The sequence below is a fragment of the Lissotriton vulgaris genome, chromosome 3_1 (assembly GCF_964263255.1).
Source record: "Lissotriton vulgaris chromosome 3_1, aLisVul1.2, whole genome shotgun sequence".
Lineage (NCBI taxonomy): Eukaryota > Metazoa > Chordata > Amphibia > Caudata > Salamandridae > Lissotriton > Lissotriton vulgaris.
In genome coordinates this window covers 1234934458-1234960772 of record NC_141689.1, presented here as the reverse complement: position 1 = coordinate 1234960772, position 26315 = coordinate 1234934458, and the positions used below count along the sequence as shown (strand labels likewise).

Genomic DNA, 26315 nt, shown 5'->3' with positions numbered 1-26315 from the left:
GTGCTGCTTTCCCAGTGGCCACGATCCCCGAGGGACACAGTAAATGGGCGTGTTTACCTCCGATGCTTCCTACGAAATCTGTTGCAACAGCAATAAAGCTCACTTCCGGTCCTGTAAACGAGCAGGCCATCTTGGAATGGTCATACAAAGTGGATACCTCAATACTTGGGAGAGAGGGGCGCAGCACAGACCACTGACCACTTGTCCGCTTTATTGAAACAAGTGTGCTTCACAAAAGGTTTTCCTGGGCATTCTGCCTTACAACACTGAAACCTACTATACAAAACAGTAACTATTTTTCTACCCTCTCACACATCTAATGTTCCCCACACATACCTAACCCGCAACAATTTACTACCTATTGTACTGCAGTTCTACAGCTTGTAGGCTTAACTTTGCCCTACAGCCTATGACTGTCTCTATTAAAATCTAACCTCTTAATTTTCTATAGTTAACATACCTGTCAAGTTTCCCTGGTCCACGTGTGATGTTCTTCTCCGGTCAATGTTTTTCTTTGAGTCCTGGGACTTGTAATCTTGTTTATTCGATTATAAAACAGGTATAAAGGCCCCATAATTCAAAGAAAAAATCTAGCCTGGACCAGCACACCACACCTGGCCCTGGGAAACCTGGCACCTGTGATCAGCATGGTTTGCTAATTGCAATGCCAAAATAACTTATGTAAATGCATACAAAACCTTCCAGGCCAAAATCACCCAGAAAAAGGCATGCGTGCTGGCTTTTTATGCTCCCCTCCAGCACCCCACTGTCTCTCGTGACCCAAATCCCCGCCTAATATTCAAACGTCCTCGTCAGCACCTCTCTCTAAATCCCAACAACTATAAGTTCATACCAAACTTGAAGAGATGCACCCTATCTCCCTGAAAAAAATGTAAATTGTCATATTTGATGTCCACATGCCCAATTCACCCAAAGCCCTCATCTCTGTTTAAAAAAAGCTATTATATTCCTGTTAACTTTCTTACGAGCCCTGCCAAACGCTGCTGGCCTGTTGGTTCCTCTCCAGCTCCATCTAGTAATAAACTCCGTCCTTATCATGAAGCATCCTGCCCACTGTCTCTTAATTTCCAATAAATCCTGTTTCACCACATGCAAAAACGCCACTCCCTTCTCTACCACTAGATCATTTTCCCCGGGTTTGATAACTACCACAGCTGGGTTTCTCCTGCCTGGCAACATGCCTTTGAAACCCCCCAATAAGTTTTTCCACTGCATACCGCCTTAACTCCACCATGTTACCAGGAACAGATGATGGTCAAGGCCGAAGTTCACTCCATGTCCCCTCTGTGCCGCTTCCTTCTCTGCCTACTTTATGAGTGAATGGTCCACTACCCAAATGGAAATAACCTCAGCTGCTGAGCCCGGAATGGAACCTGTAATAGAGAACAGCAATCAATATTTTAAAACAGTTGCACCCGATCTCAAACATCCAACCCTTCCAAAACCACATATCTCCGAAAGCAGTCTGAAGACCATCTCCCCAGGCGCATAATGTCCTGCGGTGTCCATCCCCTCCTGTCAGCCTTACTTGCTGCCCCAAATCGGAAGGAATGGGTCACATATGTTCAGTTCGAAACCCCCAAACTCTTTAAGGCCTTGTGCAAAACCGACAGCAGCTAGAATGCCCTAATCAGTGCACCCACCCACATGCCTAAAAACCTCCCCACCTGTAGCTCCAGAGATCGCTCACCACTTGTCATTTCAATATACCCGGCAGCTGGAAAGTTTCCGGGTAAATCAGCAGAGCCACGCCACGCCACTGCCCTTCGACTGCTGGGCCGTCTTAGATTATTGCAGCTGTATTTCCAGCCTGTCTTTCCATCAAGTAACGTCCTCCCAGCACAACCCCTTCGGCCCCCTCCCTCCAAATAGTTCCGAAACCTGAAACATGCTCAAAAACATCCAGGAGTGGTGAAGAAACTTGCCTTCTCATCCTTGCTTCATACTGTATAACTTTGCAAAACAACTGCTATGACAAGGCCTACTTCTTCTGCCCCTTGCAACCTTCTCCCTTGCCCAACCTTCAAACATTAGCTTCCCCAGTTCCCCTGCTGACGGAGCAAAGCCTCATGCCAATTTGCCTATCAAGGCAATTCTTGCTAGCTTTCCGGCTATGTTCACCCGGGACAACTCTATTTCAGTCATCATTAGTATAAATTGCACCACCTCTTCCATCTTTCTCCACCTCGCAAGTCTGCGCTGTGCCCCAGTTTCCAGAAATTCTGACCATACCTGTCTGTATGCTGTCCTACTGGATTCAGCCAACGACCCTACCAGCAGTAGAAACATCCTTTGTTTCCTACTGTCCACAGTTCCTCCGGCATGCATGTCTTGTGTCTGTTCGTCTTCGTTGCTAGTCCATGGAATCTCTCCCACTGCGAACAAGGCAAAGCATCCGCAATATCATTGTCCACTTACGCCACATGTTGTGCTTTTAACAAAATGTCATGTATCCGGAATCCAAGTACAAATACTCACAATCATTTCAACACCTGTGCATCTCTAGCTGAGTGTCTGTTTACAATCTGGGCCTCTACCATGTTGTCCACCCTAAACAACACCCTTCAGTGAACCAATTCTGTGCCCCACAGTGTCATCACTACCACCAGTGGGAACAACACAATGCCCCTGCCCCTTGACCTTGAGTCCCCCAGCCAATCCTCCGTGCACCAACACCCTTGCCAATACAGCCCAAACCCCATGCCCCCTGCCACATCCGAAAAAATCTGTACATCTTATTCAGTTTCAATCGAGCTGCACAATGGAATTCCATTGAACAAATTCAAAAAGAAACCCCACATGCAGAGATCTTCCTTAACACCCGTCGACAGGCGAAAATGATGATGGGGCAAAGACAAACCCACCCTCACCCAGTCCAACTTTCTGCAAAAAGTCCTCCCTGCTCAAACCACTCTGCATGAAATGTTCAGATGCCCCAATAACTGCACCTGCTTTACCCTCACTTTTTTCTTCCTCAACATATCCTGCAACAGTACCTGCAATTTTTGATTCTTCTTGTGCGTCAATCACACTTGCATTGCCTGCAGAGTCAATCTTTGAACCACCCCCCCCCCCCCCACCCCCTTGGAGCGCAGATCCCTGTGCAACAATTTGAGCATCTCTACATACTACCCTTTCCAATTTATTTTTTCGTGGGCAGCATCAAGCGTGCCCCCAAGGGCTTCATCATTTCCAGTCCTCACCGCTATACCCAGAGAGACTAAAGATAGAACCACCAGCAATCAGGAGAAATTCACCAACTGCCTCCTAATCAATTGCAGATCGGCCTCACTTCATGCAACAGACTTAGCTGAAGCCATCCTCATACATGACATTGACGTTGCGTTCCTCACGGAGACCTGGCTTAATAAGACATCCCCCCCTGCCTAGATATGCTGGTTCCACCCGGTTTCTCCCTCATCTCCAAAGACAGGATCAAAAAACAACGAGGAGGTGGGGTCGCTATCATCCACAAGGATAGCTGGAGCATCACAGAAACCTCCTCCTTCGAGTACAACTCGTTTGAATGTCTATCCACCGTCATCAAGACAAAAGACAACGACTCTCTACTGTGCCACCTACTCTATCACCCCCTGGGCAGAAATAATGAGTTTGGAGAACAACTATCAAACCTGATTGCTCAAGACGCACTTGGCGATTCCAAAATCTTAATGCTTGGTGATCTGAACCTCCGATGGAATGAGACCCATAACCCTCTAATCAGATCGCTATCTAGCCTCCTTGATGATAACAACCTCACCCAACACTGTACCGAGGAGACTCATTACAAAGGAGCCACACTGGATGCCATCATTGCCCAAAAGAATTCTATCACGGTCAACCACATACTACCCGTTGACTGGTCAGATCACCACATGATCCTATTTCATATCAATCACCCCATCATCTCGCTTAAACCTCCGCAAGACCCCCCCAAATGGTCAAGAAACCTCTCCCAAGTACCCCAAGATATCCTGGAAGGTCAGCTAAGTTCACTTCTTCCAAATAACACACTGCACCTCTCGACCAATGATCTCGTCGACCACTAAAACGCGGGGTTAGTCTCCATACTCGACAATCTAGCTCCTCTAAAGCTCAAAAGAAGCCGAGCCACTCCATCTAGAACCTGGTTCACTGCGGACCTCAACGCAGAAAGAAGAAACTTGAGAGCCAAAGAAAGAAAGTGGAGAAACAACCCTACCGCCATTCTCCGCCTCCAACTAAAATCTGCCCGCAGGAAGTACAACAACTATATCAAAAACAAAAAATCCAGCTTCTTCCGTGAGGCACTGGGCAAATCCAAAAACAGACCCAAAGAGCTCAACAACATAATCAGACAACAAACATCCAAACCCCGGCCCTCATCCCTGCAGGCATCCAAAGAACTCTGTGATAACTTCGCCAACTTCTTCAACGATAAGGTCTTAAAAATTGAACTGTCTTTAGACATCAACAACCCGCACCTCCAGAAGAGCAACCCGGCCTTCCCATTGGCAATCCCAACCAACTCCTTTCCTTCCCCCTGGCTAAGCTTTCGCCCCGTCCAGGAAACTGAGATAATCTCGCTGATCTCGACCTCCAAACCATCAGCACACGTCTCAGACCCTTTTCCCCCCTCTTTAATCAAAAAAATGAAGCTTACCTTAGCGCCCATCTGGGGAAGAATCATAAACAGCTCCTTACAAAGCGGAGTGGTCCCCGATTGTCTAAAAATGGGGCAAGTCACTCCTCTGCTGAAAAAACCCGGTCTTGACTCAAGTGACTTGAACAATTTTAGACCGATATCCAGCCTCCCTTTGCTTTCAAAAACACTTGAACGCTGCGTACTCCTGCAACTGACGCAACATCTGGACCACATCAACCTCCTGGACCCCCTTCAATCCGGCTTTAGACAAGGCCGTAGCACAGAAACCGCGATGCTGAACATCATAGACGACATTCATGGTTCTCTTGACGCTGACAAGTGCTGCCTCCTCATACTCCTTGATCTCTCCGCAGCGTTCGACACGGTGGACCACAAGCTCCTCATCATGACCCTTCAAGAAAGAGCCGGCCTCGGCGAGGTAGTTCTCAAGTGGTTCTCCTCCTTCCTACATAACCGTACGCAAATAATAAAAATGAAGAACTTCACCTCCGAAACACAGCAGGTCAACAAGGGTGTCCCGCAAGGATCAGTGCTCTCTCCTCAGCTCTTTAACATCTACATGGAACCGCTCGCCAAGTTACTCAGAAACGCCAACATCCACTTCCACCTCTACGCGGATGACACGCAGATTTACCTGGAAACCTCTTCTCTTAAAGACATCCACAGACTTAACGATGTCCTAAATGAAGTTTAAGACTGGTTGACAAAGAATCACCTGAAACTCAACCCCGACAAGACAGAAACACTCCTCATCTCAAACAAAGAAGACAACCCTCAAATCATCACCGAGTGGCTAAAATCGATCGATGCTCTCAAAGGTAACCTCACGCTAGCCGACTCCGTCAAATCCCTGGGCTTCACCCTAGACCCCAAACTAACCCTGACAAACCACATTAAGAACTCGGCGAAAAGCGCATTTCTCAACCTCAGACTTCTGAACAAAATCAAACCTTACATTCCCAACAAGGACCTCAAACTAGCCACGCAATCTCTAGTTCTATCAAGACTGGACTATGGGAACTCAATCCTAACAGGCATCCCCAAATCGCACCTGGCCCCTCTATAAACAACACTTCATGCGGCAGCGAGAATGATCACAGGCTGCAAAAAATCTGACCACATCTCCCCGGCACTCAAAGAACTCGAATGGCTCCCTGCGGAAATGCGGAACACCTTCAGAACGGCCTGCCTCACCCACAAGGCCCTCCACACCGGCAAACCGGAATACTTGGCAAACAAGCTCAAAAAAGCAGGCCAAGCCAGAAGCTTGAGAAGCTCCAACTCCCTGCTGCTCATCCTACCAAAAACCAGAAAGAAGAGAACTGCGGACTGCTCATTCTCAGGAAATGCTCCCAAAATATGGAACGCCATCCCCCCGCACATCAGAACTATACCGTCCTATTCAGAATTCAAGAGCCAACTCAAATCCTTGTGCCTGATCCGTTCCCTTGGTTGCGGGTACCCTGGATCAGCAAGTGTCCCCTGAACCCATGCAGTAACATTGAATCCTGCTACCAAGAAGTCCTGCTGTCCGAACTTTTCCGCATTCCAAATTGTCGCTCGCTGATCGCTTTATTGGATTTGTGTCATGTTGTTCTCTTTTCATTCCCTCTATTTTAAAGCGCTCTGCTACCTTCGGGTCTTGTTAGCGCTATAGAAAACTTCTAAAAAAATAATAAATAAAATAATAAAATGTAAGGGAACTTATTAATTTTCAGTTCTTTGCTGTCCGGCCCATCCGCTATCTCACATTTATCTCTGATTTTGTTCCCTGCATTGTCCATCTCGTCCCCCATCCAATTGCCCGCACTTACATCTCTGGTCTTACCCTATGCCTCCTTGCCTTCACTTTTCCCTTTCTCCATTCCAACAGCTACATCTGTGACGTATCTGCCTTTCCGTAGCTGTACACCCTCACTGCCTTCGATCCCCCTCCCATTCACACCAGTGTATACTATTGCAGGTTCTCAGCCTGCTTCCACATTGCTCTTACTTGACCTTAAGGTCAGTGCCCATTCTGAATCTTGCCCCCTAGCCAGTAGACTCTGTTTCTCCACCATCGCACCCTGTTGTGCATCACCAGCTGCCTGTAACACACCAGACACAGAGATGGTCAATGTCCTGGGGGCAGTAACAACCCCTCCTTTCCGCTCCGTCTATGCTGCCCGTCCGATCCTTTCACCACTGAAGCTGGAGGTCGTCCTGTACCTTCCTGCCGGTGGCTTCGACAAGGCATTCACCAGACCTTCTTCTGCGAGGTGTTGGCCAGCCCTCCAATGTCTTCCAGCAGATTGCAGCGGGCCCTGCTATCACTTCCCCTCGGGACATGCGAGTTGCACCAGACAATCCTGAGTATGCCAACCTGCTGCTCCTTGTGACCTGTAATGAAGAAGACAGAGCACCCTTGGAACCCGGTACGAATCTGCTTCTGGGACCCTCAATAATCTGCCCTGCTTCTCGCCCACGCTCCCCAATGCACCCACCTTCTGCTTCTCCCCTTGACACCTCTCTCTGCTGACCGCTCCCCAGCCCTCCTCCCCCCTACCCTTGTCCCAGGCATCCCTGACAGGTGACTTGGTGCCCATAGCCTCTGCCTATGGATAAGACATGTGGTCCTGGGGAGCTTTCCCAGACTTCCAGTCCCCCCAAGGCCCCCCTGTCTCGCACTGCCTGCGCAGGCCCTGTGGGGCCCTGTCCAGCCAGCAGTGCTCCTCCAGCAAAGAGGCTTGTCCCGGCACCAAGCCACCCCCCTCTTCAAATGGGTCTTACCACCCTCTTTTCTGCCCCTCCACCCATTCCTCACCATGACTCAAAACCAAGGGGCCCGCCTCCATAATCGCTCCACCAGTCTCTATCCCATGCCTCCAGATATTTCCAAGCTTCTTGTCCGGCGTGGTCGGCTCTAAAATGCCTCCTTTATTGCCAAATGCTTCACCCCCCACAGTGCTGTATACGTGCTGCATTTAAAGACGGGCTGTTACTTTTGACAAATCTGTTCCCCTGTGGCTGCAGCAGCAACCGTCATTCTGAGCCCCTCTTCCTCCCTCCCCACAATGCTTGCAAGCTCTACTCACATTTCTCCATCAGCTGATCCTTCATCATTGGTGCACGCAGCCTTCCCGGTCGTGCCTGCCCCTGCCTTCACAGCCCTGCCCCTCCCTCCTGCACCTCCCGGGTGGTTAGACGAGTCTTCGATACCCCTCACACTTACCTGCTCCCTTTCGCTTTTTGCCGCCCTCACCTTGCGAGGCGACAAGCAAACAGCTGCCACGCGCTCGGATGCCCTCTGTGCCAGGCGGGCTGATCCTGCCTGTTATCCATGCTGTTAACCACGAGTTCAAGTAGGGTGACCAACTGGCATTGGTGCAAATTCAGGACGGTGAGTGGAAAAATTCAGGACAAAGGGTCAAAATTCAGGACACAAATTCAGGACAGGAGGTCAAAATTCAGGACAAAACTTCAGGACAATAGGTACGTTTTACAGACACATCAGAGGTCGCGCAATAGTATATAAGTAAGCCCAGCCATTTCCAAACATATTCAACCATTTGCAAACCTATCCATCATGTATCCTTCCATCTATCATTTCACTCATCCATCCCTTCATAAATCCCCTCATCCATCCTTTCACTCATCCTCCATTATGCATCCATCCACCCTTTCACCCTATCCATCTGTACACTTATCCATCCACTCTTCATCCCATCCATCCATTCACTCATCCATTCAGCCATTTACCCTTTCACCAATCCAGCCATCCTTTCACTTACTAATCCTTCCACCCATCCACTCTTTTAGTCATCCATCCATCCTCCCTTTCTCTCTCCATTGACCCTTTCACTTAGCCTTCCTTCCTTCCATCCATCCATCCACCCATCCATCCACCCACCCATCCATCCATCTACTCATCCACTCATGAATCCATCCATTGCCCCTATCACTCATCCATCTATCATTTCACTCCTTCACACATCTATTCATCCTTTTGTCCATCTGCCCTCCCTTTCACTCACTCATCCATCCTTACACCCACCCTTTCACTCATATCTCCATTCATTCACCCTTGCACTTATCAATCCATCAATCCATCCATCATTTCACTCATCCACCTACCCCCCATCATCCACCCACCATCCACCCACCCACTCATCCATCCTTTCACCCACCCACTCATCATCCATCCATCCATCCATCCTTTCACACACCCACTTATCCATCCATCCATCCATCCATCCTTTCACCCACTCTCCATCCATCCATCCTTTCACCCACCCATCATCCATCCATCCATCCATCCATCTGTCCTTCCCCTCATCATCCATCCATCCATCCCCTCATCATCCATCCATCCTTTTCCCTCATCATCCATCCATCCTTTTCCCTCATCATCCATCCATCCGCCGCGGCCAGGGCGACTGACTCCGGAATCTGGGGATCACGGTTCGATCCCCGGCACCGGCGGCAGATTAGCCCAGCACCATGTGACTCTGGGCAATAGCTTGCTTAATCTTCCCAACGGCCCCCAACGCCTAGAGACCCTTACGGGTGATTGTGCGCTTTACAAATGTGGGTTATTATTATTATTATTATTTTCCCTCATCATCCATCCATCCTTTTCCCTCATCATCCATCCATCCTTCCCCTCATCATCCATCCATCTGTCCTTCCCCTCATCATCCATCCATCCTTCCCATCATCATCCATCCATCCTTTTCCCTCATCATCCATCCATCCTTCCCCTCATCATCCATCCATCCTTCTTCTCATCATCCATCCATCCTTTCACTCCCCCTTATCATCCATCCATTCCCTCATCATCCATCCATCCATCCTTTCACCCACCCCCTCATCATCCATCCATCCATCCATCCATCCATCCTCCCCCTCATCATCCATCCATCCATCCTTCCCCTCATCATCCATCCTTTCCCCTCATCATCCATCCTTCCCCTCATCCATCCTTCCTTTCATCCATCCTTCTCCTCACCCATCCATCCATCCCATCCATTCATCCTGCCCCTCATCCATCCATCCTTCCCCTCCATCCATCCATCCTTCCCCTCATCCATTTATCCTTCCCCTCATCCATCCATCCTTCCCCTCCATCCATCATCCTTCCCCTCATCCATCTTTCCCCTCATCAATCATCCAGCTACCCTTCCACCCATACATCCAGCTATTTACATTTTCTCTCCATCCTTCCCCTCACTCATCAATCCATCAATCCTCTCTCATTATCCATTTATTCAATCTTTCATTCATCCATTCACCCTTTCACTAATTCATCCAGCCATTCACACATCCCTTCATTTACTTACTCGCCCACCTTTCCATATTAATTTGAGCTGAGCCTTTTTGAGAAGAGACCCATCATCAAGAACTTCACCCTCGCTGCAGGGGCCGTTCCAGGACTGGGACAGAAGCCACCCAGGACAGAGACAGGATCCACCACAGGGGGGGACAAGAGTCCTCTAGGGGGGTGGACTGGAGCCACCACATGGGGGACAGGAGCCATCACAGGCGGGGGGGGGGGGGGTGGACTGGAGCCACCACATGGGGGGACAGCAGCAGGAGTCATCACAGGAGAGGGAACGTGATCCACCAGGGTGGGCACAGGTGGTGTTAGGGGTGGTCGAATTAGACCCTTATCATAAGTGTTCAATATGAATTCCACAGGGCGTAGAATGCGCAAGTATAGAAACCCTCTTGTGTTCCTACCAGACTTTCGCTCCTTTCCCTAAGGCCTCTTACTGTGTATGGTATGGAGTTTGTTGACGCTCCCTAGGCAGGTTAAAGAGGAATCTCACCCACGAATCAGTGCTTGGCTTACTGTTCGGTTAGTGACCACGCCCCCTCTACTCAGCCTTCTGCTCCGTGAGGTTCCCGTAGTGTTCAGAGCTCCTGCTGAATTCTCTTGTTCCCGTTTGTGCTCCTTTCCAGTTCCTGACATTTCCACCTTTTGGGCCACAGTATTTTTCTGTTTTGGATTTGTGCCTGCCTGTTGTTTTGCCTTCCGCCCTGTTCCTTTGCCCTTCCTCGTCTCGGCACGCCCTTCCCTGGTGCCTTGCATCCCCTTCCGCCTGGATACCCCGCCTGCCCTTCTCTCCTCTGTAGTGTCAATGTCCTAGCGGGCAAATCCTTCACCGTATGTTGTCTCCGCGGTCATTTGTGATCGAGGAGGTTTTGTGTATATTTGTGATTTGCGCTTCACTCCGTCCTTAGCTTACGAGTGGAGCGTATTTTGGCTATCACGTCTTGTTGTAGTCACGCCCACTCCGTTCTGATCTTCAGTACCTATTCAGACGGGGTGTGTCTATTGTCCGCGTTTTATGTTGTTTGTTTCCTTTCTCCACTTTGTCTTAAGTTTATGAGTCGGAGGAAGGAATTGTCTGTGTTATATGTTTGTCACTCGCTCCATGCTGTCTTAAGTTTATGCGCTGGAGTGGGAAGATCTGTATCACTTTGTCTTTAGCTTTATAAGTGATACTATTGTCATCAGCTGCACTTGTGGCGCCCAGTCCTGCTCTGTCATAAGTTTATGAGTAGAACGGGCATTGGTGCATTCTACCTTGGAGATATCCTGGCTAGTTGTCCTCCAGATTCTCTGCTGTATCTCCTGGTTCTTGCCTGGACTTCTAGCTTAAAGCCCTGATACTCATCTATGTGGTAAGTGGAATGTTATGTTGAACACTTGTGTATCAGCCTTGTAAAGTACTGGTGAGGTTAGTATTGTTGTCTATTTATTTTCCAGTCTCCTGCCATCAAGACTGCAGCTACACCACCTTGCTGGGGGAGAGTGGTATACTCCCTGGGAAAATTCCCCCCACACTTTTAGGTAGCAGCTGCCTGTTAGCGACGTTATACCTTCTCGCTGTGGTAGTTGTTGTCTGGAAGTGTGTGGGACATTCATCTTTGCTCCTGTGGACGAACTACCTCCTCTCTCGAAGGGGATCCTTGACAGAAGGGGTGGGCATGCAGTATTCTAGTATCATCTTGGGCTTCTCGCCCCCTCCTGCACAAGACAACGAGAAGACAGGCTCTCTGTCCAAAATGCCATCCCCCACTGTGATATACAGTACTTACAGGAGATACTCTAAGAGAACTGATTGAACTGATTGTTCTCTATACTTTGTTAATTAGTGTGGGTGCGATTGTGCCATTTCTTTATTGTATTACATTATGCATGTTTGAAGAACCGAGGTTTGCTTACAAATTAGTGACAGTAATTAAGCTCGGTGAAGAGAAGCAGGTGCTGCCTCGGTGTAATCAGGGGTGTAATCTGGCCGAGTCTAGGATGTTTGGGGCCCTGGGTAGAAATGGAATGTGTGAGCCCCCCTCTAAATAGCAGATACAAGACGCATTCAGGGCTGTTTGCATGTGAATGGATGCCCCCTGCTCCTGAACCTGCAGCCCCTCCCTCTGTCACCTTCAAGCACCTCTTAACAGCTCATCAAGGGCTGGAGGTGTGAGGGTTGCCATCCCGCTGTGCCTCTACAGTGCTGCTGGGGGTCGGAGCTTTCATACAGCATCGGAGTCAAGAAGGGAGGTGGTGGCAAGCTGTGGCCGGTTAAAATTACGGACAAATGGCGTCCGTTAAAGAATCCTTCACGGACAACGGACAGACAGCCAACATTACGGACTGTCCGTGAAATTTACGGACGGTTGGTCACCCTAAGTTCAAGGCGTCCAGCCTCCCTCAACAGGCACAACACTTGGGCCACCTTATCTTCCATACCACCGCAACCTGCAACACTTACTGCACTGAAAACTGACAAATTGATCCTATAATTTGCCCTACAATGCCCTACCTACTGTTCCTGCCAGCAGCCACCAGGTCACTTGTAAGCAAAATGGTGGCACGGAGCCCAAAACAGCCTAACATAAACCCCTTGGGCTACTTCCCATTAAAGAAGAAGCCCAAAATCCAATGTCGTCGGCTGCCCCCAAACCCTCATTCTAATTGTATTTTGAAATTAGTTAATCAAGTTGAATCAATATGTAGTTATTTGTTCCATGTTGAAAAGATATAATATTGTTATAGCCCCCATGCCCACTCTTTCTCTTCACAGTTCTTACAAATGAAGTTACGGGTGCATTACTGGATAGAACAACACAATGAAATCGCATAAAACCCCCTTACATACATGGCAACATTTTAGAAGAGGTAAGTGGGAGATTTAAAAAAAAGAATTGTTAAAATAGATTTCACCCATTGACTTTAATTGAAGCAGGAAACATGTACATTCATTACAATGCAGGCATTACATCGTAGTGCCTTTACAACACTGTCAGTACCACGACTGCGACGTTACCACGAGTTCCATTACAATGCAAGTCATTGCAGCAACTTGCTTTAGGGAATGCGGTGTTGGACTGGTGTTGGCTTTTAAGTCCAACACCTTCCCTACTGATACACCAACTGGAGTTAGAATAGTAAATTAAACTTATCCAAAGTCCAGCCCTTCCCTAAAGCAAGTCGTTGTAATGACTTGCGTTGTAATGAAACTCGTGATAACGACGCAGTCATGGTATTGACTGCGTTGTTAAGCCACGCGTTGTTTAGGCATATGCGGTAACAGATGCTTTACCATTGAAGCTGAGGCAGGAGACAGCCAAAGTGAAGACCTTTCTGGTTTTTAAAAAAAGGAGACAAAAATAAAGTATTGGAGATCTGGAATAAACTGGTGGTGCCCCATGGGCTGACTACATTTCTCTCCCTTAATACCCCCCTAGCTCGTAACCCTATGTTCCCCCCTGTGATGCAACTGCAGGCATTCACTGCATGGACGTGTCGGGGAAAAAATCCTTTAAGCAGTGCAAATCATTTAATCACCACATCTGCTACAAAAAGGTTTATTTTACATGCCAGGCTAGGTCAGCTGGGAGAGTGATGTGCTATGAGAGAAGCACAATTCAGTCTCAACTTACATACACTTCAAGTCTACTCTTATAATACAAATTTTGGCTTAGATCCATATTTAATACAAGGTTCACAATTGAAAAAGCTTCCTGCTTTTCCGTTATGTTCCACCCAGTTTACATAAATGTATTTCAAGACCAGCTCTTTCCTCTATTTGTGACTTCTCACACCAAACTTACAGACTACAATGGAAACATTCTTGCTGCTCTGAATTTCCTGTTAAATATTCTAGACAGGACGTTTCTCAGCCCGAATACAATGGAAAGGAAAAAACACAAACCAGACCGCATTTAGACCTTTTTTGGAAAGCAGCTTGTAGGCTATTTCCAGATACAATTGTGCAATTTTAACATGTACGTTTAAACAGCATCCTACTGTTTTTCAGTCTTTACATAATATTTCACAGTTTGTGGGCAAGTGACAGGTAAAACAGAATAATTAGGGCTTAAATCTAAATTAGGGATTTGATTCCTTTCATTCCCCTCTCTAGTCAATTATTTGACTATTTCCTCATTACCCCTGTGCATTTCTTCCAATTCTGTATTCTGCATCTCTTTATATCTTATTATAGGGAACATACCTCCCACTTTAGCTGTAACTCTCTTGCAACAGGCTAGGATAACCTGAAATACTAGGCACATAATTAGCAACAGAACTATTATAGGCAACAAGGCCTTAGACAACCCTGACATCCAGGACGGCACCCAATCAAACCAGCCAGTGAACCACTCACCTGGAGCCCCCCCTCTTTCTTCATCTGTGTATGCAAATTATGCAAAGTCAATATGGCCAGAGTTAGATTTCCTTTATCTTCATCATTCACCGGTATGAAACTACAGCATACTGAATTAAGTTTTTTTACATACTCCTCCTTCTATTGCTGTCATTAAGTCCAAAACATATCTGTTTTCCATCACCATAAATCTGATGTACGCAGCTCTTCTTTAATTGCATTAAAGCCATCTTCAGTAGCATTTATGGCTTTCATTACCTCCCACCGGGTGATCTGAACTCAGCGAGCAGTTGCTTTTGCTTGAAACATAGGAATCAGACTCCCCCAAAAATGTTTGGGCATCATTGAACAACTGCCACACTAAAGTTCAAAGTACTCAGCAATCCTTTTTTTCTGTGATGATGCAGCAAAGTTGATGCTTTACTCATGGAATGCAAATGCAAATGCAATTCTTTTATTTCTTTTGCTGTTGTTACCATAGATGGAGTATGCAAAGTCACCAGAGAGCAGATTCCGCTCCAGTCGGGGGATAATTAAGTGTATATTCGAGCACCACACTGCCAGAAAAAATCCATATGGCTGGGGGTACCGCCCTCCATATCGGCATTGTAAATAGTTGAACTGAAATTGAGATTCCGTCCCACTTTAACAATCCAATTTCCCTGAAAGCAAAGAGAAAATCTCATTAGTTTCACAGCCAGCTTAGGATGACATTTAGTTTCAGTCCATGTATATCTCTGTATGTTTTCATCCCATACTTGCTGACGTGCTGCTTTTATATAATCAAATCTCAAACGATTTTTTGTTTCTGTGCCACTCCATAAAGGTATGGCCCTACATGAAAACCTAGCTCCAGTAAACCATTTATTATTGGCAAATACTGATGCTTCAATACTTAATACTGGCCTGGCTGCACCATCTGGGGGCAGTGGTTTGGCAGAATAATTATTACTGGTGAATGGTGGATTCGATCTCCCTAGAATACCTCATTCCAATTCTTTTTCAGTCTTTCACACATTTGTAACACTTTGCTTTTCAATAAGCCAATCATCCTCTCAACAATTCCATTACTCTCTGGGTGGTAAACTGAGGTAAACTGCTGTTCCACTCGTAATAGTGTAGTAATTTTCAGAAATACTGTGTTAGCAAAGCGTTTGCCATTATAGCGGTGTATGGCCGCCGGAACCCCTCACCTAGGTATGACCTCTCTCACCAGGAATTTGGTTGCCTGGTCAGCATCACACCTGGAGCAGGGTTCTGCTTCAATACATCGTGAAAATGGACACACCACTACTAACAAATACCTATATCCATTACATTTTTGTATCATATCTACAAAGTCTATGTGTAACTCTATGAAAGGACCTATTGGTCTTGGAATGGAGGATGAAGGCATTTTTGGTGACCTCTTATTAGACTACTGATAACACACATGACATGAAGCTATAAATACATCAACTAATGGTCCTAGATTAGGGATAAACCAGCTTTTATTTAATTCATCCATCATTACTCTTTTAGAATTGTGTGTTGGTAAATGAAGTTGCCGAAGGGCTGTTATAAGTAGTGACTGAGGCATTATAACTTTACCTGAAGTGGCTGATCAATAAAGAAGATTTGGAAATCCAGTCACTCCCCCCCTTGATTTCCAGAGATCTTTCTCATGTTGTGGTGCTGCATTTTGAATGTCTAATAATGCCTATGTAGAAATATTCTCATAGTGTTGTATCTCAACCTCATCATCTGCATCTAAAGTGTGCATACTGCATGTTTTCATTGGATATAAAGTAGCCTCCTTTGCTGCTGTATCTGCAGCTTCATTTCCCTTAGACACCAAATCTGTTCCTTTTGTATGTGCCTGGCACTTAACCACTGCTACTTGACATGCTATTTGCAATGCAGCAATAAGGCCAGCTAAAAGATGTTGGTGTGCTACTGGTGTCCCATCAGATTTAAGAAATCCTCGTCTTTCCCATCTCTTCAGCCCTTAGTGAACTGTAGAAGCTACATATGCTGAATCAATGTATATTGTTACTGGCTGACCCTGACAAGCCTGTAGGGCCGTTATTAATGCTTTTAATTCAGCCACTTGAGCTGAGGCTTGAGATGGTAAGGGTAAGAGGTGCAATGCGTGTAAGGTATAATCAGTAGGTGTACCAATAGCCTCAACAACAGCTGCACCTGTATGTCTTTTACCTGTCTCCTGGTCTATCCATGAGAAACTATCAATAAACAATTGTCGGCCATCAGACAAGGGGTCCTCATGTGCCAGGTGATCGTCCTCCTCCAATGTTGCTCTACAATCATTATCAGTGGGCTCTAGTGGGTGCACTAAAAAGTTGCAGGATTGATTGAGTGTACTCGCTCCATGCAGATAGAAGGGTTTGACAGAATTGCTTCATAACCTTTCGCTCTTTGAGTGGTCAGTGTACTTTTACTTTTCTGCAGCACAGCGAATGGAGAGTGCTCAACATACAATGTTACAGGGCATCCTGCTGTAATAGAACTACTCTTTTCTACTGCAAAAGCTGCTGCTGCAAGCGCTCGCTCACAAGGAAAGTGACCTTTCATTACTGGATCTAATAGTCCACTAAAATAGGCGACGGGTTTGTGACCCATCGGGTATTTTTGAGTAAGGACAGATATCATGGAATCCTCTGTAGCAGCAGAAAACAGAAAAAATGTATTTGTACAATCTGGATTTGATAGCACTGGGGCTGAAGAAATTGCTTCTTTCAATATCTGAAATGCACGTACACTGTCATCTCTCCACTGTATGTCTGTGTTGTCAGTTTTAGCTTGCTTCATTGCATATAATAATGGTTGTATGATAGTAGCATAATCAAATACCAACTGACGTACAAAATTACAAAGACCTAGAAACTTCTGCATGTCTTTTACTCGTTTGGGCTGAGGCTGATCACGTATAGTTTGTATTCTAGAATCTGCCATCTTTTTGCCTTCTGCAGACAACACTTCACCCAAATACTGCACTTCTTTTTGCACAAACTGTAATTGTTTCCTTTCCACTTTCTATCCCTTAGTAGCAAGTGGTGTTAGAGATTGACAGTGTCCAAAACACATTCAGATTCTGTTTTACTACATATTAATAAATCATCTACATATTGCAAGACTATTCTGTCTGACTGGAAATTTAACAAATCATCTCTCAATACACTGTTAAACACAGATGAAGACTCACAATAGCATTGTGAGAGTCTAGAGTACTGGATTTGTTCACCATCAAAACTGAAGGCTGTCACATAATGACTGTCAGGAAGTAACGGTATGCTAAAAAAAACATTCTTTAAATCCACCACAAAAAAAACCATTTGCTGTCACTTGGTATATTAGTCAATATCAAAGATGGGTCTGGCACTATGGGGTATGCTGCCAATACTATGGCATTAAGGGGGCGAAAATCCTGAACCATCCTCCAAGTACTACCTGTAGATTTGTTTACAGGATACATTGTGGTGTTACAAGGTGATGAACAGGAATACAGGACTTGCTGATCCTACAGTCTTTGTATTGTCCCTCTAATACCTTCTTTTGATTCTTTAGACAGTGGATACTGTTTAACACATGGCAATTGTGCACCTGGCTTCAACTTTATCTTAAATGGTTCTGCAGATTGTATCAGTCCTACCTCATCTGGAGCTGATGTCCAGAGACAAGGCGGGACTGCTGCAAGTGCTTTAATATCATTGGAGGGGAATGGTAAACTGGTAACATGTTCTCTGCACGGTAAACACGCACTAACAAGGGTGTAGTGTGTATAAACTATCTCAGTCCTGGTGGGATCGTCTGAAAAGAGTTCTGAATCCGAAATGTCCCGTGGCCTCAGACCAGGCATAAGAAAAATCAGGACCTTCCAAATTTCTCCATCATTATCTGATGCCACCAGAGTACCCGACCTACTGGATATTTCCATGCACTCAAGATAAAGGGTATTCACCAGTCACAGTTCATCATCACCAGCTTGTCTCCTGAAAATTAGTCCTGGTGGCAATTCCATCCATCCCCCTAAAAGTATTTCCTCTGTCTTCAGAACCATAAGTACTGCATCTGCTAGCAATTTATAAAGCACTGGCTCTGCTCTTCCAACCATATTTTCCTCTGGTATTCTTAGTAGATGTATCCCACATTTCACTTGCCCTGGTATTTCACATGTCATGGACCCATCAGAGGAAAATCTTATTATCATGTTTAATTTAGACATGATAGCCCTTCCTAATAAATTTGCTGGTGAATTTGGAGAATAAAGGAGATGCTCCTGCGTTTGCACTCCTGATACCTCAATGGCACATGTGTTGTGTATGGAATGTGCTGTACTTCACCAGAGAAGCCCTGCGTATGCATGGTGGCAGGACAATGGAACATATCCTTCTGAGAGGCAAAATGTTGTTGACCCTGTATCAACCAAAAAAGCATACATCCTTCCCATTATAATAATTTCTACCATTGGTTCTTCCTCTGGGTCTAGAGTCCTAGCTATCACAGAACTATTCCCTGGTGCGTCCCATCAGGCTTTATGATAAAAGGGTTTTCCGCCTTGAACAATCACTCCCCATTGTCCTTGACTCCCTGTGCTCACCAGTGCAGTAGTCTGCACCTGAAGCTGGCCTCCTGTCTGCACAACAGGTGCTAGTGCCCCTTGAACAGGTACATTAGCAAATTGCTATTGTGGCATATAAACCTGTGGTAGTGGAGGTATTTGTTGTTGAGGATAGGGGGCATACTGATAAGGACCATTCTGAGGTGCTGGCCCGACTTGTTCACATTTTGTCTTCTCCTTCCTCTCCCCATTCCTATCACTCCCTGAACTTCATCACTCTTCTTAAAGCGAAATTCAGCAATAAAATGTCCAATGTTACCGCAGTAATGGCATTTAAAATTTCTTCTTCTTCAATGCATCTGTCTCCCCTCTCTTTGAGCCCTTCCTTGCTCCCTGTTTGCACCAGCAACCTGCACAGTCATTTCTTTTTCTGTCTTTTCCTTCTCATTTTTCTGTATTTTTTGTGTCACCAGTTTGGCTTGGGCTCTGTCACTTTGGTCTTTATTTCTCCTCTCCTTTTCTTCATTTTTTCTACAACAATGTATAATATGTGCTTGTATTTCTGCCCAGGGTCTAACATTTAAAGGCAGAACCTGATCTAAATGGTCTTATATGTCTTCTGGTAGCCAGATGTGAAGGGGCAACAATCCCTACCTCGGCGATGCCGCGCCTTCCCTCACGGTCCCGGCGCCCGTCCTCCGATCCACGAGCGTTCATAGCAACCAGGACTCCACCCCTCTCCTCTTTGTTGCAGGAACCAGTCACGACGAGCGGGATACCGGAAGGGCTTTCCCGTGACCCCGGAAGTCCCTCCCACAGCCCAAAGGCGGACCCCAGAAATGCCGGAACAGAGGACAACAGGGCGTTCAAGCAGGAAGACTCGTGGCAGGAGACAGCGCGCGAAGAACCCCGGGAGCCGAGCGAAGAAGCGGAAGGAGAAGATGACGTCTGGATGGAGGACTGGTGGAGTCCGGTGGAGGAACTGGAGAGCGGCCGCAACTCGCGGACAGAGTTGCGGCGGGCCAAGTTAGTACCGACTCCCTTGAGTGTAAATAGTAGTGTACAGTAGACCTTCCCTCACCTTTCACCTAGCACTGTGAGATATTGTATATATAGCCCGTTTGTTATCACTGACACTATTGTATACTACCCCTCACCTGCCCGGCACAGAGTCACCCTTCTCCCTACCCGTGCTGCCTCTTCCCATCTCTTACTCCTCCCCTCCCTAACTCACGTTCGCTCGACTTCCCACACGTCCCCGGTGAAGGTGGATGGCAGTATATAGTTTTGAGGACAAGAACTGACGGCCCTTTTTTCTCTCATTTCCATACCTCCGAGGAGCCACCGTCCCGCTGCTGAGCCGACCAACTCCTCACTGAAACAACCAACCCATCTTACGACCCGGCGTCCTCCCTACGCGAAGAACCATCACCTCAACGCCGGAACCAGCACCAATCCAAGACTCTGTTCTCCCTTTTGCCTCATCCTCGAACTGTGTAAAATAATAAAAATCGGCTAAGAGATAGCCCACTACATACGGCCTCCACGCCTGTTATTCCGGTCCGCCCCCACCGCACGCTCACAGGTGGTGTCAGAAGTGGGATTACCCAGAAGCATGGAGGCCGCCCTGAAAAAGCTAGCGGAGACCCAGGAGCAACTGGGGAAGATGATGAAGCAGTTCCTCAAAACGGCCGAGGACGACAGAGGACAGTTACACGACGTCCTGAAGGGCCAGGGCACAGCCCAGGAACAAGCGTTGGGCAAACTCACCAACGTCCTAGGACATGGGTACTCACAAACTTTCTGTCGGGGGCCAAAATTACAATGTGGCTTATGGCCGAGGGCCGCACCAGTATGGGGCGGTGTCAGGGTCAGTGGGGGGCAGAGCTATAGTAAAATGCTATATGTCAAAAGCAGATGTAACTACGAAGAGCATATTTTGTTAATATAGTCTTATTAGCAGACAATAGCAATCTAAAGAGGCATTGCATAACTTCATACACACTTTGACCCCAATTTCATCAGTCTCTCTCTCAGTCAGTGTCTCTCTCTCTGTCAGTGCCTCTCTCACTCAGCCAGCCTCTCGCTCTCTCTGTCAGTCTCTCTCGCTCTCTCGGTCAGTCTCTCTCTCGCTCTGTCAGTCTCTCTCTCTGTCAGTCTCTCTCTCTTTGTCAGTCTCTCTGTCAGTCTCTCTCTCTGTCAGTCTCTCTCTGTCAGTCGCTAGTCAGTCAGTCGCTCTGTCAGTCAGTCGCTCTGTCAGTCAGTCGCTCTGTGAGTCAGTCGCTCTGTGAGTCAGTCGCTCTGTGAGTCAGTCGCAGTGTCAGTCTCTCTCTCTCTCTGTCAGTCTCTCTCTGTCAGTCTCTCTCTCTGTCAGTCTCTCTCTCTGTCAGTCTCTCTCTCTGTCAGTCTCTCTCTCTGTCAGTCTCTCTCTCGCTGTCTCTCTCTGTCAGTCTTACTCCCTCAGTCAGTCTCTGTCTCAGTCAGTCTCTCCCTCTCAGTCCGACTATCTCTGTCACTCTCTCTCATAGTCAGTCAGTCTCTCTCTCTCTTTAAATAGCAGTATTTCTTTACCATTAACAGACATGCAACAGAACCAAAAAATAGATTTTTAGATCGAACTACGGTGATATATACACATAGCTGACATGGATTGCCTGGTTACAGGGCTTTTAGTGGGATGAAAACCTGGGGGTTCTCTCAAAGGGCCAAGACAGCTAAAATTAAGGGGTTGGCTTAAAAACATGCAAACACAAATCTTTGTTTATCATAGTGTGCCACCCTACTGGTATGTTGCTGTTTGTCATTGGATTCAGATATATGAGATACAACCAGTAACATAATACCTGCAACAATTCAGGACTATTGACTTTGCCAATAGTTTTTAGTTGCATGAGATAAATAAGCAACAACTATGGCTTTATTGTATATAAATTATAATATTGGAAATGTGTCAGTTATGCGAAGAGGAGACTGTGAAAGAAGTAAAACCAGTCTATGCGAAATAACATCAAAATCTTTGAGCAATTATGCTGCTACTGAGATGAGATTTTTTTGTTCACCCGGAGGGCGAAAATGGAGACACCGGTAGTTAGTTGCATAAGATAAATAAGCAACAACTATGGCTTTGTTGTATATAACATTGAAAATGGCGAAAATGGACACCCTGATAGTTGCATAAGATAAATAAGCAACATTGAAAATGCTTCCGTTTTGAAATGATGAAACTGTTAAAGACCCTAAACGAGCCTATTCGGAATTACTTCAAAGGCTTTGAGCTGCTGCTGAGTTGAGATTTATGTAAGGGCGAAAATGGAGACCTAAGAGGTTTTTAGTTGCGTAAGATAAATAAGCAAAAATGATGGCTTTGTTGTATATAGTATTGAAAATGCTTCAGGTCTGAACTGATGAGACTGAAAAAACTGAAAGAAAACATGTTGATTTGAACTGACAAAGACTTTCTGAGCAGTAGTGCTGCTGCCGAGTTAATATATATTTTTTTGCCACCCTGTAGGCAAAAATGGAGCCCACATAGCTACCAGCTTTGAAGCACTTGGCCCACTAAAAGCCCTGCCTGTTAACTCCGGGAGAACAAACTCGAACGAAAAATAAATTTGAGCTGATGATTAACTCACAATTGCTCACAACAGCGCCATCTACTGTTGCATTCACTTAATATGCAAAATCACTCGCAATAACAAAGGGCAGATAAAGAAAGGCAGCAACTTGCATGCCTTCTTCTGGAATCTTCACCTGCCGTGACCCAAGCCTATGACCTCCAGTGGCAGATGAGGGCGGGGGCCGCAGGTGAGCATGCGAGACACTACTTGTCTGCGCATGCCCCTTTGACCACTTTCTCGGCAAATGTGGCCCCGAAGAATCACAAAGCAGTAATGGCACTGAGTCCTGACCCTGACTGCTGTTGTTTTCCATGGGGGCCGCAAGGGAAGGTCTGGCGGGCCGCAATTGGCCCGCGGGCCGTACTATGAGTACCGTCGTCCTAGGACAACAAAGACCCACCACTACTCTCCCCTCGGTGGTTCTCCAAAAGTATGTGCCGGGAGAAGACCCAGACTTCTTCTTCACTAATTTTGAACGACTGGCCCAAGCCGCTGCCTGGTCCCCTGACCGTTGGGGTCACTATCTGGGTCCCCTGCTGACCGGCGAGTTACAAGCAGCCTACCAACAGGCCAATATCCAGGGACAGACCCCATATGGTGACATCAAGACCTGTATCCTAGAACGTCTGGGTATTGACGACGAAACCGGGTGAGGCTGCGCCAAGCCAAAGAGGGACCACAAGAGACTCCTCGGGCCCTGTCTTTTCGTATCAAAGACCTGGCCGATCGTTGGCTGAAATCCTCCATGGCCACCAAAGAAGAAATTCTCTCCAAGATATATCTGGAGCAGTTCCTAGCCTCTCTCCATCCTAACACACAAAAATGGGTTAGTCAGCATGCCCGGCTCAAGCTGGAGAATGTAATAGAGATCGCCAGCGCTTACAGTCGGGCACAAAACTATCAGAAACCAAAAGAGGAACATACCCACCGACCCCAAACCCATGGCCACAACAGGGCCCCGAAACCTATCTTGGCCAGGAAACCGGATCCTCCCCCTCTTTTTCCTTACCCTGTTATGCCCCGACCACCTCCACCCGGTCCTCAATGTTACCACTGTGGGGGTTATGGACACATTGCCCGGGTATGTCCCCAGAAAGAAGAACCGATGGAGGTGGGTCTCACCCAGAATTATGTATGCCTCTCTGCGGAAACAACCCCTCCCGCATTCCACCGCCCCGTGCGAATTGATGGACACCCGGTACTAGCCCTTGCCAACACGGGTAGCAGGCAGAGCGTGCTTCGACCCCAGGAGCTACCTCACCCGGTGGGGCCAGTGACCGGTACAGTAGCCATCCAGTGTGTGCACAGTGATACGAAGCTGTACCCTACCGCCCGGATCAGAGTTCAACACCCCCTGGACCACGGAAGCACGCTAACTGTGGGTCTTATACCCTCTCTTCCAGAGCAAGTAATATTGGGCAGTGACTACCCCGGTCTTCCCCGCCTTCTCCACGACACCACCACCTCCTTAGAAAAGTGGTGGTCGGAAGCCCCGTTTTCCAACAGCCCTCCACCCACAGACCCAACAGCCGCCAGACTATATAAGACAAAAACCCAAAAGAAAAAGGAGAGGAGGAACTACTCTACGGCTTTTCCGGTTCAGGTGGAAGAACACCCCTGGGAAACCGACAGGGAGTTTCGCGCTGCCCAACAGGAGGACCCCGTCTTGCAGGAGGCATGGGGACGTGCCCTGGACAATGAAGACCCCTTACACATAGGTCCATACATCTATAAAAAGAACAGCCTTTTGTATAGAAAGGGGGGAGCCCAACAGACACCCCAGTTGATAATTCCGGGACCCTTCCGCGATAAGGTATTGTTTCTCGCACACAGTCACCTTTTGGGGGGACACTTTAGCGATGAGAAGACCGGGCAGGCGATCCTGGAAAAATTCTATTGGCCTGGCATCTACCAGAAAGTAAAACAATACTGCCCTGCCTGCCCAATCTGCCAAAAAAATAGTAGATATCGGCCCCCCAGGGTGCCCCTTCAACCATTGCCCCTTATTGACATTCCCTTCAGTAGGGTAGGGATGGATATAATAGGCCCCATGTTACCATCCCAAAGCGGGTGTCGGTATGCTTTAGTCTTAGTGGACTACGCCACCCGTTTCCCGGAAGCCGTACCCCTCCGAAAACCCACCACCCAGAACATAGCTAAGGCCTTAATCTCAATATTTTCCAGGGTAGGCTTCCCTAGGGAAATACTCACGGACCAGGGGACCCCCTTTGTATCAGCGCTCATGAAGCAGGTATGCTCCAAATTAGGCGTTAAACAGATAAGAACTTCCGCTTATCATCCCCAAACCGACGGGCTGGTTGAGCGTTACAACGCCACCCTAAAAACCACCCTAAAAAAACTGTTGGCCTTGGAGAGCAAAAGGTGGGAAGAGATGCTACCCCTAGCGCTCTTTGCCATCCGCTGCAAGGTCCAGAGCAGCACAGACTTTTCGCCCTACGAGCTTCTGTATGGCAGACCCCCGCGGACCCTGCTTGACATGGCCAGAGAGTCCTGGGAGGCCGAACCCGACCGCACCAGACCCCTCCCAGAGTACGTAGAGGACCTTAGAACCCATCTGGGACAGATACGAGACATAGTGCGACAGAACCTGGTGACAGCCCAAGCAAACCAAAAACAGCAATATGATAAGGGCACGAAGCCCCGGTCCTTTCTTCCCGGTGACCTGGTACTCCTCCTGATGCACTCCTCAGACCACAAGCTACTGGGTCAATGGCAAGGCCCCTTTCCGGTCCTGAGACAGGTGACGCCGGTTACCTACGAAATAGAAACAGACCCTACCCGACGAGTTACCCAGATATACCACGTGAACCTGTTGAAAGAATGGGTAGGCCCCCATCCTGTTCTCTCTAGCATAGTACCAGGAAGGGACCTTCCCTATGAAGTCTGTATGGATGCAGATCGAAAGGGACGGACAGAAACAGGAACTCCGCACCACCTTGAAGCCACTACAGCAGGTGTTCTCCTCCTATCCTGGCCACACGTCTGTCATCGAGCATGCCATCCTTACTGAACCTGGCAAAACAGTACGCCAGCGACCCTATCGGCTCCCTGAGGCCCGTAGACCCATTATCAAGGAGGAGATAGCCCAGATGCTCCGTATGGGGATCATTGAACCCTCTGTCAGCAATTGGAACTCACCAATTGTGTTGGTGCCAAAGCCCGACGGGTCGATCAGGTTTTGCATCGATTTCCGTGAGGTCAATAAGATCTCATCCTTTGATACTTACCCTTTGCCTCGTGTTGATGAGATGATTGAACGCATAGGAAAAGCCAAGTACATCAGCACGCTCGACCTTTGCAAAGGCTATTGGCAAATCCCCTTGAGAGCCGAAGACAAAAAGAAAACGGCATTCTCCACACCCGAAGGTCTGTACCAGTTCACCGTGATGCCTTTCGGCCTTCACGGTGCCCCCGCAACTTTTCAGAGAGCCATGAACCAGGTATTACAGCCTCATTCCCACTATGCAGGGGCCTATTTGGATGACATAATCATCTACAGTGATGACTGGGACCAACACTTACACCACCTACAAAACGTCATCTCCTCCCTATGTTCCTATGGGTTCACCATTATCCCCTCAAAAACCACCTTGGCCGCTCAAACAGTGTAGTACTTGGGATATCTGTTGGGCGAGGGACTGATCCGACCCCAAAACAACAAGCTCACCGGCATACACTCCATTCCCTTTCCCCAAACCCGGAAAGAACTCCGCGCATTTTTAGGCCTTTTAGGGTACTATAGAAGATTCATCCCCAACTTTTCACAGGTCGCAGCCCCCCTAACCGGACTCCTAAAGAAG

General features: G+C 47.3%; 1 pseudogene; it reads right to left on the bottom strand.

The window, feature by feature from the left end:
• Positions 1 to 812: 812 nt before the first annotated feature.
• Positions 813 to 7765, bottom strand: LOC147727704 (uncharacterized; annotated as a pseudogene).
• Between the last annotated feature and the right edge of the window lie 18550 nt (positions 7766 to 26315).